This window comes from Chroicocephalus ridibundus, chromosome 4, assembly GCF_963924245.1.
Source record: "Chroicocephalus ridibundus chromosome 4, bChrRid1.1, whole genome shotgun sequence".
Taxonomy (NCBI): domain Eukaryota; kingdom Metazoa; phylum Chordata; class Aves; order Charadriiformes; family Laridae; genus Chroicocephalus; species Chroicocephalus ridibundus.
In genome coordinates this window covers 8,967,793-8,980,022 of record NC_086287.1, presented here as the reverse complement: position 1 = coordinate 8,980,022, position 12,230 = coordinate 8,967,793, and the positions used below count along the sequence as shown (strand labels likewise).

General features: G+C 34.0%; 1 protein-coding gene across 3 annotated transcripts in view; it reads right to left on the bottom strand.

Annotated features, from left to right (window-relative positions):
• The window catches only part of ELP4 (elongator acetyltransferase complex subunit 4), a 150,821-nt gene that overhangs the window by 84,425 nt on the left and 54,166 nt on the right, over nt 1-12,230 (bottom strand). The window lies entirely within an intron of this gene.

The following is a 12,230-nucleotide window of genomic DNA, read 5'->3' as shown; positions in this document are numbered from 1 at the left end:
ATTTTGTACATTCTGCACTTCTTCCATAAACTATACAACCAACGCTTATTATGAAATGCCAATTTAAATACTAGTAAACCATTTGATAATAACAATTTATAAAGTAATTAGGAGCAGAAAGAAGGGAAACATCCCTAGGTATGTTAGAAAAGTCAATGCATAGTACTGCCATACAGGTTTATTAAAATGGTGATCAATATACCAATTCCTTTCACGAACCCACATTTCAGTAACAGCGGATTTCCTAGTCACAGAGAAGCCTACGAAGCAAACGTGAAAGTTGAACATTTCCTACTCCCATCAAAGCATTATCTGAATTCTGTTTTTTGACCGCTACATAAAGTAACTTGTGGTCTGCCCTGCACAGCCCAATCTGCTCAGGTTACAAGGCCTAAATCCACTGATCCCATGGTACCTTTACACCCCCTCCCTTCCCCACCTTATGGGCCAGATGGCATTAAATCCTGGGGACTGGTCTCTTTTCAAAGCCGCTACTTGTGCACAGGCCAAAAAGATCTATCCCCATGGAATCGGGGAACTTCGATTTTACCTACAATGTCTAATGATGGATAATGATAACATAGTGTTATACTACAGAATTTCCTTTCTGAGGAATATCGTAAGCGATCTGAAGTAAAAGAACGCTGCCTACGCATCAATCCTTAAACTTCATTATTATACCCACCCCTGAAATATTAAAGCTGACTTGAAAATTATTTCATCTTTTACGAAGAGAGAGACAGTATGCTATATTTTAATGGAAACTTTTGGTCACATTATTCTACAGGGGCAATCACATAAAGATGGTCAAATATAAATCTGAAGTAGCCAGTGAACCTTTAAATCCACGGACCAGAAATTACCGTATTCTGCCAGTTCTTCAGCAGGCTGCTGCATGTTATTTGTATAACCAAGAAACACAACATTTTTACAAAAATAAATAAACACTGATGATTTCTGGAAGCTTACCTAAACTCTTTGTATAGAAAAAATATTCTATTATTTGAAAAAAATGTTTGCTGTCCATTAATGTTTTTGCTTGCTGGTTTTGATAACAATGGGTTACAAAAACTGTGGATAGAAAGATGCTCAACCAGCAGCAAGGTATCCTTGTCATTAAGAGTCTTGCAAATCATAAAAATAGCATCTTTCCTATTTGGTCCTAATTCTGGAAAGATTAAAGTGAGGGATAGCAATTCAATATTTGCCTAATGATACATACTTCAATACGTTGGTTTCAGCTCTTCTTCTGAACAGGTTTGCTTTCTTAAATTGCAGTCTGTTTGCCCCTGTTGATTTTGGTTTTGCTTTTAAAGTGTGTCAAAATACTCTCCTGGCTTAATGCACTGTATCTTGGGAAATATTTTGCACAGTGTATCGCCACCAAACAGACATTTGCTTATGTGGCATTGTTGCCATAGATCAGTATCTATCACGTATTTTCTAGTTTGCCGTGTTCAGCACATTAATGTCCAATCAAAGCTGACGTCAGCACACAGATAGTTGTGATGTATGGCATACTGACATAAACACACAAATCATGTTGCCCCATCTGGGCTTGAAAATTTAACAGAGCTCCAGATCTTCCTCCAGCCCCATACAAATCTACCTCCTGCTTCTGGCATAAACTTGGCAGCTCTGGAGGTGAGCCAGGACATGGTTAGGAGGGAAGCCAGGAACGGGGAGATTCAGGGAAAGAGTTTGTTGGCAGCTAGAAGAGGTATTGTTTTAAATTACACTAAAAAATAAAAAAACCCAACCCAGTCCTGGAAAGTTTTCAGTCTTGCTAGATGTACTGCAGTTTTTCTAAATTAGTTAGTTCAGCCAAAACGTAATTATTCTAACAACATGGTAGCAACCCTGTTGTGCAGGCTAGGCTGGGCATCCATTCTATATCTTACTTTGTGCTCACTCTTTTAGACAGACATTTTCTTTTAAGTGCAAACTTGCAATATTTGGCCTCAACCAAAGTGTACTTTCAAAACAACGTCTCAAGAAAATCCATGTAGGTAGTTGGATATGTATATGGGAACTATACATATGTGTTTAACCAGCTTTCGGGAAGGGCAATTATGGAAAAAGATTGCTTTGTCTTGCTAATTTATTTGCAGAATCTACATAGCTTTGAGTAATTATTTGTGTGTGTTTAAAAATACTTATTTACAAGTAAAGCAGTTCAAAATGTATCATCTGTGTCTGAGTATAAAGCGTGGTATTCTACCAACACAAATGTATGTATAGCCTGTATGCTCAAAGTTACATACTGAAATTAATACTGTGTGTTTCTACTGGACCGAGTTCTTAATGTACCACAATGTCATCATTACTACTATTAATCAAATCAATCTTGGTTCACCTGGATTCCATATTAGGAAAAAAATCTGTCTTTTCTACTTTGCTCTTATTTCTAGTTCTCCTCTGATTTTCTGTCAAAATTTTTCTAACAGCCAGAGATATGTCCTCCCATTTTCATTTTGTAAGTTTCTAAAGAAATGAAAAACCTCACAAAATTTAAGTAATAAAAATATTTAAGTTCTCAGTCCTTGCGCTGCATTAAGTAAAGACAAGTCAAAGAATGGAAAATTTTCTTAGAATGGCTTCAACTTTTCTACACAGTACATATAAACAATCTCAATATTTAAAAGGAAAATAAGTGATTCATGTTAAGGATCTAGAAGGAGATCCAACTAGCACATTAAGCTCTTGAATCACCTGGGATTTTGGATCGGGATCATCTTGAATGTATTCCGATCAATACATTAACATAATTTAAATACTGATTTATATATTGAAGTGAAAATAAGGTATTTTAAGGCCATGTCTCTTTTCAAAGATACATTAGACCTACATTTTGGCATAGGGCTATATGACTTCTGTACTTTTACATTCTGATAATTGAATCCCATCACTGATTTTACTTTAAAATATTTAATTAAGAGTTAATACACTGAATACTATAGTGGGCTTCAATACCTATAAAATGACCAACAAACAACTGCTAGCACTGGGACAAAACACAGTTTAAATGGTGAGTTGCATACATTCTGTACAACAGCACAGAATTTAAAGATGAATTCAGATACTCCCCACAAGTCTAGGTAAGACTCTAATTGTAGGCAACAATTTGTGTTGTTACCAACAGGTGAGTCCAGTGATCCTGACACTTCATTTGAACAAAGGTCTCAATAATAAACAGCAAGGAACCACGTTCATGCAAAGTAATACGAACCTTATGAACTTAAAGCAAATTTTGGTGCATGGATTTTCAAAAAAAGCTCAAAAACTGGTTGTGCTTTTTTTTTGTTTCTGTTACATTACTGGATGGATATTCAATAGATGAAATAATTCTTGATATTTTCTAAGAGATTATCACACAATAATGTGGTAATGACTTCACAGTACACAAATATTGACCAGTTGTCATTACTACTTAATCTCCAAAGGATTTTAAATTGAAAAGATAAATTATTAATATTAAGAAACATGGCTTAAATATTTATCACCATTTGTTAATAATTACTGCTCAGAAAATCACAGCATTAACCATACATTTTTTTTGCTGAAATAAGTCAGGTATTCGGCCCTTGTACTGGTTTTATAGAGAGATACAGTTTGTGCACTTTTTCATTATTCACAAATCCTGAAAATAAAAGATTAATAACCGCTCTGCCAGAAAGTGTTATATCAGTAATTAACAAAGACAATGTAAAAAATTCTATACTTGTTTTGATTCCAAATAGATTAGCACCATTCCCAGTGCTTGCACACACTGAATCTACTAACTGAACTTTGAATTTTGGCTCTAAAATGAATGTACTCTCAAAGCACTGGAAGATAAGACAAGCAACAGTACATGAACAAATTTTGGTATGTAGAAATTTGTATCAATATCACAAGATAACTGAATACAAGCTTGATGTCTTTGCTGGAAGACAGGTATCCTAGAAATATACTTTAAGGATTTTCTAGAAACCACAATGCCTTCAGTGATGAGAAATCCACATTTAGGGCTTCTGACTGATTAGGCATCTTCTTTTACCTTTGAAGAACCTTACTGACTATAACAGAACTTAGGTATAAATACCCGTTCATATGGCTGAAAACACAGAAGCATTGATTTTTGGTTGATTTATTTATAAGTACGTTGTGTTACATTAGCTAATTTCTAGCAATGAACAGTATCTTTGAATAATTTTAAGCAAGTTGCAGAAGCAAAGAAAGGACATGTAGTGAAGACATGAGCAGGTAATTAGATGCAAGGTACTCGTAAAAATGGGAAGGGAGTAACAAAGCATCTGCTGGCCAATATGTTACACAACGTATTAATTCCAGATTTTGGTTGTTCTCCTAAAGCTGCTTTCAATGTTTGCCCTGAGAGTCTATATAAACTCTAAAGTCTTTCAATTGTGAAACTAGCTAGAACTAATATTTTTGTTTCTGAAAAACTCAAAACATTTGAGCCATGGCTTCCTCATCTTACACCTAAACCAGTCACTGCTGTTATTATCAAATATATCAGATGAAGGTGGATGACACAGTGTCCAATTAAAAAATTCTGGATAAATTTTCAGGAAAAAGAATCAGCCAGGAAATAAAAACTAAATATCACACACTAAAAAAAAATATCTTTGGATCTTTACTGAAGATGGATGGCCTGGACTTGTTAATTACTTGAGCTATAAAAGAATCTAATGCCAGCAAACTTTGGCACCCTACAAAATAAAACGTACGTCCGTTTTGCCATTGGAGGGAAGCCCTAAAGGCCAGCAGTGAAATGAGTGATGACTCAATATAGATAAAACAAGCAAGTCAATAACAGTTGCTGCTGAGGCCTACAAAACCGAAAGTGAGAACAAAGACTATGTAGCTTAAGTCAAACTTTCCATCTGTTGATCTCCAAGTGCTTTACAAAAGACAGGCAAGTGCTGCATTCCTCATTTACAAGTGATGTAACAAGCACAAAAACGTCATATGAGTTGTCCAAAGTCACAAGCCAGTCAACAGAGAGCTGGGAACAGAACTCAGCCTTTCATTGAAGCTCTATCTACGCCCCTCTATTTGAGGCTTGGTTTAGGAGGCTTTGGGGTACCAGGAAAATATCTGGTGGTATCATGAAGATGATGTAGGAGTTAAAGCCCAGAAAGTTGGTGCTGAAAATCCCGTTATTATCTGACTGAAAGAGGTGACAGATGTACAGGGTATTAAAGGGTGACACTTTCTGAGCTGAATGCTGCTTTTCTCTTCTGACTGTTTCCTTAGCATTCAGTAGCTGAAAGCACAGGCTGCATGTGACTATGTGTGGTTCTGGGTGCAGGGCTCTCGCATGAGTCCTGCTGCGGTGGGTAGATGAAATAAGCCTGATTGAGCTCTTCTTCCGTGAAGGATGAGGGGCTGAGAAGAAATTAGTACAAGATCTGGGCTGAGATGAGCCCAGCATCTCCCCTGAACACTACCTGGTTCTTATATTAATGAGATTGTTATAAAAGCATATATATGGAAAACCGTATGTTACTATTTGTCTTTAATTATCACAAAAAGGAAATGACCATTTGAACAGATTTTTTTTACAAAATTAAACACATAAAATATTCAATCCTACAAGTTGGTCATGGTGTAAGTATAAAATACAGATGCAAAAGTAGACTGAAAGAATGAGAGTCATATTACAAAAGAGACATTTCAAAACTGCTGAAATTAATATATTTGAGACAAACTGGCTTAAGTAAAATCTTATGATTCCACTGAGAATTATTCATTATAACAAAAGGGCTTAGGAGTTCCTTTTGTTGCCATTTTGCCTGAAGAAAATGTCACTGCAGTTTGCTTACTAATTCAGAAAGGCTAACTATTGCTACAACTTCAATTCTTTAAACAGTGAATTGCATTATATTCACAGGTGACCAAAAAGATCCTCCACTATTATTTCAATTAATAGTGCACAAATATCAAAAGGAACACCTAAATAACGCTGGCAATCAAGTGGCAAGATCCTGAAATATAAAATCATTTAAAAAACTAATCCCTTATTCAGTATCAAATTATAGGCTGTCATCAGGAGCAGGCTGGCAAAGCTGGGTCCAGATGGGAAACTGGCTGGGCAATAAGAAGAGGTAGGGTGGAAATGATGGGTAGGCTGGAAACGATGGGAACCTAAGGAAAGACATGACTGCTCCCTCTGCTGGCAAGGTTCTCCCCTGCTTTAATTTTTAACTAATGAGTAGGCATTTCTTTAATTATTTAGGATCTAGCCAATAAATAATGCAGAATGTTCCTTCCTCAGTCTGTTGCTGTGTGTTTGCACATTTTTAAACTTATGGTGCCCTATTTCACTAGAATAATTTGCCATAGAATTAAGGCTCTGATGGATATCTAATGGTGGAGTTACTGGCTTTGTATTTTAATTGTTCATAATTGAAAGGCAAGATTAAGATATTTAACCTTCGAAATATTCTATTTTACAAAGTATGCACATTTTGTATTTAATTTATACATTTCACAATACTACGATAAATTGCTCATCATATTGTACTATAACAAGAACGCTTTTATGTAGCAGTAAGATACTATAAAATGAAACATTCTGCAACACAAACATACTAAATTACACATCATACCAAAAAAGTGCCATTCTTCCATGAGTAAAATTCATGACCAGAGAATTCAGTGATAATGCTTGAATTAAAACTTAATTAAAAGATGAAGATAAGTCATTCACTACTTGATTTGTGATATAAATTAATAGCTGCAGTAAGAACATTTAGAAAAAATCTGTTCTAGGATTTTGGCCTACAACCAGAAGCTCCCAGAACAGGAGGGATCAGCTTTTTTTGCCCACTGTTCTCATCTGAATCCTGGCTGAAAAGCTACTCCAGCTCCCAGCTTTCCAGAAGGCTCCATCCCAGGAATCCTCGCCTGCCATTTGGTTTGCTGATTTTAATCTCACAGGACTTTCTTACAGTGGCTCCACTATGCTGAACTGGCACTTGCTCCTAGAAGTGAGTTATTATTAAACTTGTAGGTCAATTGTGGCACTAACAACTCTTTGGAAGCTTTCAGCCACGGTGTACAATTTGCTGGTCTAATTAAATATTAATTCTAAGTGTTACATTCTGTGGCTAAGAGCTTTTATTTTCCATCATCAGTCTGGAAGAGAAAGAGGTTACAAGGCTAATTTAATCTTTTTCTTTTTTTTTTCTCTAGCATTAAAGCTTAACTACACAGGCACAAAAACATCATTAAAGATGCAGTATTCCTTTTTATTATGATTATATTGTAATTAATAGAGCAGGTCTAAACAAAAAAATGTAAAATTAGATTCTGAAATTTCAAGGTTTTTAAACAACACCAAAAGTTCATATAAAAATGTTTTGAAGCAAACATTGCACAGAAAGTCAATATTCAGTTATTTGAAAAGCATTTAGGATGGGAAATACATATACAAAAATTTAAATATAAAATAGATTTATGCAAAATTATTGTTCTTTGTTCTGAAATACAACAGAAAACAGACAAACCCCATATTTAATACTAGATTCACAGGGCATTTTTTTCAAGAACTTGTACTTCTACTTATGCAAAAAAACCCCAGATTTGCTTCAGAAAGACAACACTACCTTCCATTTTCTAACAGAATTACTTGCTTAAAGCAGATAACTACTTTGTTCTGCATTATTTAAAGTCAGTCTTCTAATCTTTACTTATCAGTGTCCAAATGGGCTCAATACATGAGCCTCTTCCCTTCTGCTTCCATAACAGTTGTGTCCATGTCTGGACACTGGGCATTATATTAACTACTTAGTCCAGTAGCCAAAAGATTCCATATGCTTGAACAGATGACTATCTCCATACTGTGATGGGATATTTAACTGTTTAGGTCTAATATTGCAGCTGAAAGATTTAGTTATAAATCTTACCTAATTTTTTAAAGTTTTCATAGGCGTATTTTCAGATTATAGACAAAAACGGTAAACTAAAATTGCAATGTTGCATATACTCATTAACTTTTAAAGTTTAACATATTCATTTTAGAAAATTGATTTTTTTGATTAAAAGAGAGTGTATTGATGAGATGGTGATAAGGATGTGTATATAGTGTCCTTCTAAAATATAAAATTTACTAAAACAAGAATACTGTTTTAGGCGAGGAGTTTTAACATACAATGTGACTGTTCATCATAATATAGCTAAGTCAGTTAAAAAACAATTAACATGTGGGTACAAAACATGCTTGAGATGTATATTGTATTTGTTTTTGAAATGGGTAGTTGTTACTGGTAGAGCTATAATACAGCCTGTGGACAACCATAAACTTATTTTACAAAGCAACAAAATATTTCTGTTTCTTCTGTAACTTGATTAGCAAATACTATCAAAAATAATAGAAATCAAAACCAAAATTGCGTACTGCCCCACAATTTAAATTATGAATTGTATATTTCCCTGACTCAATCATAATTTTAAAGATGCTTATGAATGTCTAGAATATCCAAAGCAGAATATTCACATCTTAAAACTATGTGGATAACCCAAAAATACCCATCATAAACTCACGAGTCTCAATATTTCTTCATATGGTTGTTAAACTGTATTTCCAACAGACAGTAAAAGGCAACACGAGATGTTAAAAAAAAGTAAAAAAAAAACCCCAATATAGTAAAATGTAAAGACCATTTCATCTTCGTAGTTTCTATTTTGCAGAGAATTTCAAAAGCTCGCTTAACTGTGATAAACTACGTGACATTTGATCTCAACACAAATTTGTGTGCAGCGGATACCTGATCACCTACATTTGAAGGTTATTCAGCATTTTACACTTGTGAACTCGAAAGTTCGAGTTCTAAGGCAGGCAATCACTCTTAGCTCTTGTCATAGGAATAAAGATTTCAAACTGTGAGAAACCCACAAGCTATAGGAGTTCACATCTTATAATCCTATATTAGCAATGGATTGTAAAGCACTCTATTGCTTGACTTCGAGTTTAGCTGCTAAATTACTCAGTGTGAACACAAAAGGCAATGGATGTGAAAAGGTTTGTTTCTGAATTTTTCTACACTGAAACATACAGCAACTTATGCACTTCAGTGAATTCGCAGCATCAAAACATTAATATTGTAGGAAATTAATTTTTTAACATACTGGATGAAATAATGAAAATACCTTGCTAAACAGAACTTCAGACTCTGAGGACAGGTTCTGTAACAAGACTTATTCATAGTGACTTTTCATTAGTCAATTAATTTCCCTTGGCACATGCTGACTAATATGGTTGTTAGTCCTTACCAGTAATACAGCTTCAAGTTCAAAATAAAGGGTGGCTTTAATAAAAGTGTTATGCTTTCTCCCAGTGAAAATAATAATCTACTAAAAAATATTACTTAAGTGATACAAAATTGGAAGAATAGGAACAGAATTACAAACATTAATTCAGTATTTTTGGGGAAAGATGTTTTTGGATTTACCAATGATATCTAGTAATTAAAAAAACAGAAGAAAATATAATAGGAAAATATTTTAAATTCTAATTTAGGGCTTTTGCAAGTATAAAACGGTGACATTGAAGTCCTTTAAGTCACACTCTGTAGCACAAAAAGTTTGTTGCTTTTTATTTTTATAAATCAGGTACTAAACTGCACAGATTATCAACATACAGAAAAAGAGTCCTTACTTGCTTTTATAGTATTCCTTAAATTTGGAAACAAATGAAGTCCCTCTTCAGTCTGCCCTCCTTGATCAATGCTAGATTTTATAAATGGGAGTAATCTTCCTTTTTCAAATGCACCATCTGATTTCATAGGCACAATGCATTTTCAAGAAGCAGTAGAAAGGCTTGAAAAATAACCTTCCATCAACTATTTTAATCATACTCATAAGTATCTCAATATTTATTACCTGACAGACAGTGTAAGATAAGAGTATGTTCAATCAGTAGAAAATATCAATCAAGTAGAACTTGTCACACATCATCTGAATAAAATTCATAATTGGGTAAGTTTTTAGTGTCATTTTCTTGAAATCCTCTTCCAGAATAATGTATTCCTATTTTTGTGGTTGATAAAAGAGAATTTTCTTTTTTCTTCACGCACTGTTTGCACTAGAAGTTTCACCAATAAAACACATAGAATCTGTGTTCTTTAGTGGACTACAATTTCTTTAAATTATTCTGAGAAAACTCTGTTCACAATCAGATTTTTTGTAAATTTGTGTGTTTTACCAAACTACAGTCTTACAGAAGACTGTGAAGACATTCGGTGTCCCATCAAACTGGGTGAATGAGCATCATCTTTGGATAAATTCAATTCAAAGTTATTAAACCCAAGACAATGAATAGCTAGAATAATGAAAAAGCCACATTGGTGGATGTGTACCACAGAGGGAAAAGCATCAAGAACAAAATCACTGTTTAATGTTCAGTAGTTATCAAAGAGACAAAGCAGATATCAGAGTGTAGGAAAAGTGAATAAATAGTAATAGCATTACTGTATTACATTACTGTAACAAAGTAAAATACGATTAAAAGAAAAGTGACTGTTTAAAACCGATTAAGAAGGAAGCATGAGAAAAAATACAAACCAATCAGAATACAGAAAAGATAAAATATGGTGACTCATCTTATTGTCTCATAAGCCAAGAACAAAGATATGATTTATGAAAAGTAAAGGCAAAATTAAACTTTCTGAAAAAGAACCAGGTAGATTTAATTTGTGGAACTCCCTGTGACAGTACAACATGCAACATACTAGGCAAAATGTATAAAAGAAACCGATCTCAAACTATATATATATATATATATTCCATATATATATATAGAGTGCATTATTCATATTCATATCACATACATATAAAAATATAACTAGTCTGGGTTAGAAAGACATTCTCCCTGTTGAAACTCAGTACTACCAATTGTTAGTTTTATTTCTTCTTTACTGCAGTAACTAGTACTGGGGGCTGACAGAGAAAAGATATGGTATGAGTCACTACTAAAAATCTATTTTTTCAAGACAAAGCAGGTAAAAATGAAACTATTTTTCTGTGTATATGTTATGCAGACAAAACCTTGATTAAAATGTGATTCTGAACTTATATTTACCTTCTTGGAAATTATTCAGGTGAAGAATTTACTTGTAGACCACCTAATCAGTACAGTTGGGAAATAACATAGATAACATAGAAAATACAGGAACTAGTTCGGGGAATAAATGTGAAATTAACTACCTCTTCAGAAAAATAGTGTGCATTTTCTATGCCTTCAGTGTACTGACTTTAAGATTCAACAGAAAAAGCACATGCTAGAACTTGCTCTGATCAAATTAAATACATAGACAGAAATGCACTTGGGAAAAAAAATCTCTCTTATTCTCTTGTAAAGAAAAGACATTTTTTTACTTTTTTAATCCAGCAAAAAACCTCAGCAACAGAATGGTGAGTAGCTGGGTTGTGAGAATGTGAGCAGCTGCTGTTATTATAACTAAAGGTCTGTCTACGGCTTGAGCCTGAGAGACCACATGTTCGGCTGTCCTCTCATCTTGCCATCCTCACCAATTAACTATTAACATGGAGGGCTGTACACATGCTCTCAGGGGCTCTTTAACAGGCTTCTTGGAGAGTGGAACAACTACACAGCAGGGCTCTGGGAACTGAGTAATGTGGGGTATAAGGAACCCTCGGCAGCTTTGCTCCTCCTAATGACAGTTTTCTCCACAGTTTAGTGCTTAAAGAAGGATACATGAAGTTTAACAATTTAAAAAAAAATTAATGCTGTCATTTCTTTAACGCTGCTAAGCAAAGACTCTGGTAATAATGTTTATTTTTTTTAATTCAGACTATTCTAGCACTTACTTTAAAACAATTCCATTAAAATTAAAATATCAGTTATTTAAAAAATGAGATATCATTTAAATCCTAACTCCATAGGAATTGATTTATATCGAATTTGTAAGCACAAAACCAAAATCAACTCCCCAGGCAATTTTGCAACAAACAAAAAACTTCATCCTTAAATTTGTTTCTTACAGACACTTCTGGACTTCTCTAAAATATGAATGTACCTTTTATTGACATAATATGTAAAAAAGAGCACAATGAAACCAACTGTATGTCCCAGTTATGGACAGTTAATTCCAATGTGTAAAAAGAAGGATGCTAGTTTTCCATGCACAAATTCTACTCATTGCATTAAATTTTACTGTCAACCTTTTTGAAAGCAAACTGCCATCTAATATTTAAAAATAACT